General features: G+C 43.8%; 1 long non-coding RNA gene across 1 annotated transcript; it reads right to left on the minus strand.

Annotated features, from left to right (window-relative positions):
- Positions 1-535: 535 nt before the first annotated feature.
- Positions 536-7,699, minus strand: LOC133454303 (uncharacterized). Its single transcript, XR_009783362.1, has 5 exons — positions 7,670-7,699; positions 3,192-3,797; positions 2,936-2,993; positions 975-1,084; positions 536-783 (listed from the first exon to the last, which is right to left on the minus strand). It is a non-coding gene; the product is annotated as an uncharacterized LOC133454303 (long non-coding RNA).
- Positions 7,700-8,286: the final 587 nt, after the last annotated feature.

Consider the following 8,286-nt stretch of genomic DNA (forward strand, 5'->3'; position numbering starts at 1 on the left):
AAAACTTGTCTTATACATTTGGGACTTTTTGTATTTTTTTTCCCGTTGTACCGAACCCGTACCGAACCCGTACCGAACCGTGACCCCTGTACCGAGGTACGTACCGAACCGTGACTTGTGTGTACCGTGACACCCCTAATATATATATATATATATATATATATGTACCCCCTGCCTCTCGCCTGAATACGAGCTGGGATAGGCTCCAGCAGACCTCCCGTGACTCTGCAAAGGATAAAAGCGGGTATAGATAATGGATGGATGGATATATATATATATATACATATGGCTATTTATGAAATTACTGGCATTCAGTCATGTTGTCTGATTCAATCACACTGTTGACTGTCAATCACATTCTTCTAATTCAATTAAATACGTCAAAAGTCGCTTCTTCCAACATTTATTTCACAGTATTTTTAAACTTGTAATGCTGCAAGCACAATGATATTTTAGAAACATTATGAAGCATAAATCATTTTGCACATACATTTGTATAACATGGGCCCAAACCCATTTTCAAACTTTAGTGCTGAGATGGTCACCAGCTCCAGCCACATGAAAGATTTTACAAAAGGATAAAGGCTGTTACTTCCTGCTAAGGTCTTACAGCGCTACGATAAATGTGCATATGCTTCTTCGCTCAGAGATGTGTTTAATATTACATTTTCCCCTCGTTACTGCATTTTGGTAAATGTGTCTACAAGAATTCATTCAGCTCTGCTGTCTTCATGGACTCTGTTCAGTCCTGATGAATCCTCCTCAGCTGCTCCATCTCTCCTTCTGTGATGGAGACAAAAGGTGAGAAAGTGTCTGCAGATAAATAGTTGACTCATTTATGATCTAATCGACGTTCACTGATGAAATTAAAGGAACAGATACACGGTGCAGGAAGTCAAAGCTGTAAAACAGTATCTTGACAATATTAACTGTTGAAGTGAAGTAAATGTTGTCCTGTGTGAGGATCTGCTCACCCTGCACCTCCCTGAGAGCTGAGGCTGTGTCCTGCTCTTCATGTTGGAATAGTTGAATGGATGAGGTTTGTCTCCGATGTGGGAATTGTAACATTCTGATAATCGACCATCTATCCGATACACAGATAAGTAATTCATTCAATAAAGTTAAGTAAAGATCAGTTTTATTTTTATTAACCCTGTTGCAACTCCAGATAGTGAAAACATTGAGCTGCTTTGCTTTTCTTCCAGTGAAATAAATAAGATAATAATCAGGGGCCTCATTTCTAAAGCTTGCTTGCGCACAAAACAGGGCTTGAAAGATGCGCAAGCCACCTTCTACGCAAAGGTTGGGATTTAAAAAGAAAAAACGAACCAAAAAATCTGCGTATCTCTACGCCAACCCTGACCCTCCCGTAGGAACTTACGTAAGATCCGGGGAACTGGCGACGCAGACGGTGAGGTGGTGAAATGAAGCCAGATTCATGACACACTCTTAATAATGTCATCACATATCAGACTTATAATATAATAGCGCTGATCGTGTCCCTCTGTGTGTGAAGCACAGCGTCAGTCAGGACTCTGGTGCTGCAGCCGCGGTGCAGGACACGCCGGGAACCTTCTAGTCACCCACCGCGACAACTGTAGAGTGACTGATGACAGAACAAATGAGGGGCTCCGTAGAGCCCCTAAACGCTCTACGGAGCCCCTAAAGGGACACTGATTTTTTTAAATATATTTTATATAAATTTAGGCGTAAGCCTAAATTATGGTTCCGCGTTAAAACGACGCAGAGCCTACGCCGTAGGGTACGCGGCGACGCGCACCTACGCCGTAGGCTGCGTTGGTGTGAGGCGGAACCATAAATCAGCCTTGAGCGGCACTGAGGGGAGAGGGGAGGAGAGAGGGGGAGCGGGGCTGCCGGACCGTCTTCGCATCGTCTTCGCACAGAGTGTCTTGATGATTTGCAATTACAGGCTGAGCCTACCGTTAGTTTTTAAACTGTAAAAAGTGGGGGACAAATACAGGATTTTGAAAAGTGGGGGGGACATGTCCCCCCTGTCCCCAGTGCGCCGTGGCACTCACTGGCAGCAACGCCGTGCTGCCACTCACTCGCTTTATTTTATACTCTTCACTCCTCACCTGGATCGTTAGTGCTAAGCCATGTCACCAGTCCACTTACTGTGTGTGTGTGGGCGTGTGAGTGTGTGCACATGTGTATGAGTGTGAGTGAGTGTGTGTGTACGCGTGGGGGGTGGGGGTAGGGGTCGTATGGGATGTTTTAAACTATGTTTTCTGATTGTTATTTTATTCTGCGTGTAAAGCACCATGTGTTGCATTCATACTGTATGATTTGGTGCTATATCAATAAATAAAGTTTAAGTTTAAAGTTGTACTTTTTCTACTTTTACTGTGACAACCAAATAATGTTGTTTTCCTGTCCTCCACCTCATCCATAACATCTCCATCTCAGTCTCCGTGAAATTTAGTGGCACAGTGGCTCGACACGTCTCATTCATCCTGACGCCCAAACAGGCTGCAGGATGCCGCTGCGCATGCTCAGCAGGCTCATTCATATGCAAATACTACTTTGCATTGCCCATTTATGGTATGAAGTGGGCGTGTAGAGGGTGGGATATGCGACAAATTCACCTGCGCAACCTTCCAGCTGGACTGTGATTTATAAAGCGATCATTGCGTGCAAGTGTGCGTGCACGGGGTTTTATAAATCCGGATTTTATTTTGCGCCCGCCATTTTCGGCTTTTGGCTTTATGTGCACTTTTAGTATGAATCCTGCGCACTCTTTTATAAATGAGGCCCCTGATCTCTAAACATAATCTTCTTAACACAAATTTGTCATTAGACTGAACTTTTCTGTTATAAAGCCGATGTAAACATTGATAGATTTGTTTCCTCTCAGCTTATAGATAAAAGTTTTTATACTTGTTAGATACTTCAAAAAGCTTGAATTTATTCTCACCTCTATACTGTATTCTGGTCTCTCCTCAGTCCTCAGCTGGTTCTTCAAGCACCTCTCTCTTAAATTAGAGTACACACACAGATGAAAGCTGTTTTCTTCATTATTGAGGCAGATACGTCTCTTTGTAAAGGAACTTGTGCTTATCATATTAGTTAGTGCAGAAAGAAACTGAAATGTGAACATAATAAATGAAATAAAATGGTTACCTAATAAATTAAACGAAATGGTTTTCTATTAAATTAAATGAAGTAATTACCTTATCAACAGTAAGGATGAGACGATGAAGAAAAGCAGAGAAATAACTTTAATCAAAACAGATACTGGAAACTTCCATGGACCTGAAAACAAATAATTTAACACACATATTACTGGTTCCATGTGTTGAAGGTAATTGAACAAATATAACTTTGTACATTGTGTTGTTTTAATTGGACTTTTGTCGATGATTCAAACTGTATTTAAAATGAGCCTGATGAAAACAAAAACTAATCCACATGTAATTATTCATTGTGGAGCTGGGTTGGTTTTCTATCGTGTGTTTTGTGATGTCACTGATCTCTGGTGGAGTCATCAGATAATTAAGAGACAAGTTAAAAAGTACCTTCCCCTTCAATCGGATGAAATCTGGATCTACGTCGTCCTCTGCTGTTCTGGGCATCACAGTAATAATTTCCACCGTTTTCAGCTCTGAAGTCACTGATAGTGAAGTTGTTTCCTGAAGCTTTTGGTGAGTCTTCATCCTCCTTGTACCAGGTGTAATTAGCTGCTGGGTTAGCATCACTGCTGCAGCTCAGCGTCACTGAGGTTCCCTCTGATATCACACCAGAGGAAATCACTGACACAGACGGGAGCTTTGGAGCATCTGGACACACATGTTTAGAGAGAAAGATGATATGTTCAGTTACTCAGCAGCAGTCGGGAAACCCCCAAGTGTGGCGACCCATGAACTTCACTGCAAAATAAAGAAATCTCTTTCTAATCAAATCAAATCTGCTATCAATGCTACCGCTCCCTCTGTTAAAGTTTTGGAGACAGCACTTCATACCTCCTGTTTCCTCGAGACTTCAATATTGTAATTTTCTAAATAACAACCGGCTTGAATGAAATCAGCAGGGGCCTCATTTAAAATGGAGTGCGTAGGATTCATACTAAAAGTGCACGTACACCCAAAAGCCGACATATATCAGACTTATAATAAAATAGTGCTGATAACGGAGCAGGCGGCGGGGGGGGGACGGCTGCCGCTCCGAGCCCACTACTCCACCCCGAAGAGGAAAAAAGAAAGTGTTCTGATTAAAATAAGGAAAGTTGGACTATATAACAATTGCGTTCATAAGGATAAAGTTTTAAAAAAAAAAAAATGAAAGAAATAGTCTCTTCTCCCCGTGTGTGTCTGCCTGTCATGCACGGGTACTTGCGCGCATGTTGTTTACTTTTAAGCCGGAATTATGGTTCTGCGTCACACCAACGCAGACCCTACGCCGTAGGCTCTGCTTTGGTTTGACGCTTTGGTTTGACGCGGAACCATAAATCAGCCCTGAGCAGCTCTGAGGAGAGACGGGAGGGAGGAGGGGGAGCGGGTCCCGTCCCGTCTTCGCATCGACCGCCTTCGCACAGAGAGTCTGGATGAATGGGTTCAGTGCTAGGGCCAGTCTTGTTCAGTTTATACATGCAGCCGTTGGGAAGTATAATCCAGAATCACGGCATACACTTTCATTGTTATGCTGATGATACGCAGCTCTACTTGTCTATGAAGCCGGATGAAACAGAACCGTTAGTTAAACTTCAGGCATGTCTTAGGGACATCAAGGACTGGATGTCCAGAAATTTCTTGCTTCTAAATTCAGATAAAACAGAGGTTATCATTCTTGGTCCAGAGCATCTTAGGAAGGGATTAGATGGTGTTGCGATGGCTTCCAGTGCAACTGTGAGAAACCTTGGTGTTGTTTTCGATCAGGATTTGTCGTTTAAACCATATGTTAATCAGGTTTGTAAAATAGCGTTTTTCCATCTCCGTAATATTGCAAAAATTAGGAAAATCCTCTCGCAGAGGGATGCAGAGAAACTAGTTCATGCGTTTGTATCTTCTAGACTGGATTACTGTAATGTGTTGTTAGCAGGATGTCCAAGTAATTTGCTGAATAGGCTCCAGCTGATCCAAAATGCAGCAGCACGAGTACTGACAGGAATTCGCAGGAGAGACCACGTCTCTCCAGTGTTAGCGTCGCTCCATTGGCTACCTGTAAAATTCAGAATTCAATTTAAAATTTTATTACTTGCATATAAAGCCCAAAACGGCTTAGCTCCGCAGTATTTACAAGATTTGATAGTGCCTTATGTTCCTGGCCGAGCTCTCCGCTCCCAGGGTGCAGGTTTACTCGTAGTTCCTAGAGTATCTAAATGTAGATTTGGAGGGCGGGCGTTCTGCTATCAGGCACCATTACTTTGGAACCAACTTCCAATCTGGGTTAAGGAGGCTGACACCACCTCCACCTTTAAAACTAAACTTAAAACCTTTCTGTTTAGTAAAGCTTATAGTTAGTGTTAAGTAAACCTCTAGCTGGTGTTGGTAAATCTCTAGGTAGTGTAAACTTTAGTGTGTTAGAGTCAGTAGTCATTGTCGCAGCTATAGAACAAAACTATAATAGTTAGTCTCAAATATAGCTTCGCGGTAGATATGCTGCTATAGGCTTATGCTGCAGGGGGGCACCGACATGATCCGCTGGGCGGTGCCTCTCACCCTTCTTCTCCTCTCCTTTTCCCTGCCTCTCTTCTCCATTACCATTTTTATTTATTATAAATATCTCATAGCTATCATTTTTGTCCATTGTTCCTGTAGTTTCTTGTGCCGGCCCCCCCTTTTTTCTCTTTTGTGTATGTTTGCAGGCCGGAGCCTCAGGAGCTGCGTTCTGGCCTGTGTTCCCGGCCCTCCCCCCCCTCTGGTCATCCCATTGCTTCTTCCACCTGCCTACGTGGATGTCTGCTGTTGCTGCTTCCGCCTGCCTGCACCCCCCCCCCCCTCTGGTCATCCCGCTGCTGCTTCCACATGACTGTTGTGTGCTGCTGATGCCCCCCCCCCCCTCTGGTCATCCCGCTGCTGCTTCCACATGACTGTTGTGTGCTGCTGACGCCCCCCCCCCCCCACCTCTGGTCATCCCGCTGCTGCTTCCACCTGCCTGCTGTGTGCTGTCGACGTCCCTGACTCCCCCAGTCTGGCCTTCGGCAGGAGGGTCCCCCCTTATGAGCCTGGTCCTGCTCAAGGTTTCTTCCCTCCTAAAGGGGAGTTTTTCCTTGCCACTGTTTGGCTTAAGGCTTTTCTCCCACTAAGGGAGTTTTTACCTGCCATTGTTTATATAATAATTGCTCGGGGGTTTATGTTTATGTTTATGTTTATGTTCATGTTCTGGATCTCTGGAAAGCGTCTAGAGACAACATCTGTTGTATTAGACGCTATATAAATAAAATTGAATTGAATTGAATTGAATTGCAATCACAGGCTGAGCCTACCGTTAGTTTTTAAACTGTAAAAAGTGAGGGGGACAAATACATGATTTTGAAAAGTGTGTGTGGGGGGGGGGGGGGGGGGGGGGGGCGGCATGTCCCCCCTGTCCCCAGTGGTAATTGCGTCGTGGCACTAACGGGCAGCAACGGCGTGCTGCCACTCAATCGCTTTATTTTATTGTATACTATTTATATACCTATTCTAACTAGTTTTTAAACTATAAAAAGTGGGGGGGACAAAAACATGATTTTGAAAAGATGGGGGGACATGTCCCCACTGTTGCGCCGGGGCACTCACGGCGTTCCGCGCAGCAACGGCGTGCTGCCACTCACTCGCTGTATTTTATACTATTTATTTTTCTACTTTTACTGTGACCACAAAATAATGTCGTTTTCCTGTCCTCCACCTCATCCACAACATCTCGATCTCAGATCTCAGTGAAATTCAGTGGCACCGTGGCTGTACACCCTCATTCATTCTGACGCCAAACAGGCTGCAGGAAGCCACTGCGCATGCTCAGCAGGCTCATTCATATGCAAAAACATACCATTTTTGGTATGAAGTGGGCGTGTAGAGGGCGGGATATGAGGCGGATTCAGCTGCGCAACCTTCCAGCTGGACTGTGATTTATAAAGAGAACATTGCGTGGAAGTCTGCGTGGTTATATAGATCCAGATTTTTTTTTTGCGCCCGCCATTTTCGGCTTTTGGGTGTACGTGCACTTTTAGTATGAATTCTACGCACTCCATTTTAACTGAGGCCCCTGGTGATTGACTTCAGGGGAAGCGCTGTACATCAAGGAAATTTCTGTGCAGATCGTCCCACAATTCAAGTTCCTGGGGGTCCACATAGCCGAAACCTCACCTGGATGCTACAAAACTGTTGTTTGGGCGTAACTAAGGTTTTTGTTATCTCTTTTACAGATTTATGTTTTTATATTGGCCTGCTTCACGTCCACTGAGATCTTCATAGTGGCACCTCCAGTCAAACAGCTAAATGCCACCTCAGCATCTGATAACTATGTTCATTTTAATGCAAATTTTACGGTTGTCATTTTGACTGTTGACTCTTCCACTGGATTTATTGAATCACTATTTGTTGTTGAATTGAAATGAATTTCTCAAAACAAACTTTACAGCATCACATTCTATCCTCCAATGCAAACTCAAGACACAGTTAATACATCACACATTTTTTTTCAAGACTAATGATAACAGATGATGTTTACTCACACTGGACATCAAGGACCAAAGATACAGTGTTGATCCTCAGACTTGCAAGAGTAGATCCCTCTATCCTCAGAGCCGATGGAGGAGAAGTGATAAATACCTGCTGATCCCAGAGGCAGCGTTGGGTTTTCCTTGTACAGAGTATTCTTAGCTGCTCGGTTAGCATAGGTGAAGCAGGTCAGATTCACTGACATGCCCTCTACGATCTCATCAGAGGGATGCATGCACTCAACAACCACTTTAAAACGCGAAGATTGGCAATAACACGAATGTGGACTGCATGTAAACATAGTCAATGTCATCACATATCAGACTTACAGATCCATTTACACCCAAGCCGGCACCATCATAGATCCATGTGTTCCACGAGTAAGCCATTACGCAGGCAGGGGGGGGGGGGGGGGGGGAAGAGGAAAAAAGAAAGTGTTCTGATTAAAATAAGGTTGGACTATATAACAATTGCGTTCATAAGGATAAAGTTTTAAACAAAATAAAAATTTAAGAAATAGTCTCTTCTCCCCGTGTGTATCTGCCTGTCATGCCGGGTGCTTGCATGTTGTGTTTACTTTTAAGCCTGAATTATGGTTCTGCGTTACACCAACGCAGAGCCTACGCCGTAA

The sequence above is a fragment of the Cololabis saira genome, chromosome 1, assembly GCF_033807715.1.
Source record: "Cololabis saira isolate AMF1-May2022 chromosome 1, fColSai1.1, whole genome shotgun sequence".
NCBI classification, from domain to species: Eukaryota; Metazoa; Chordata; class Actinopteri; order Beloniformes; family Belonidae; genus Cololabis; species Cololabis saira.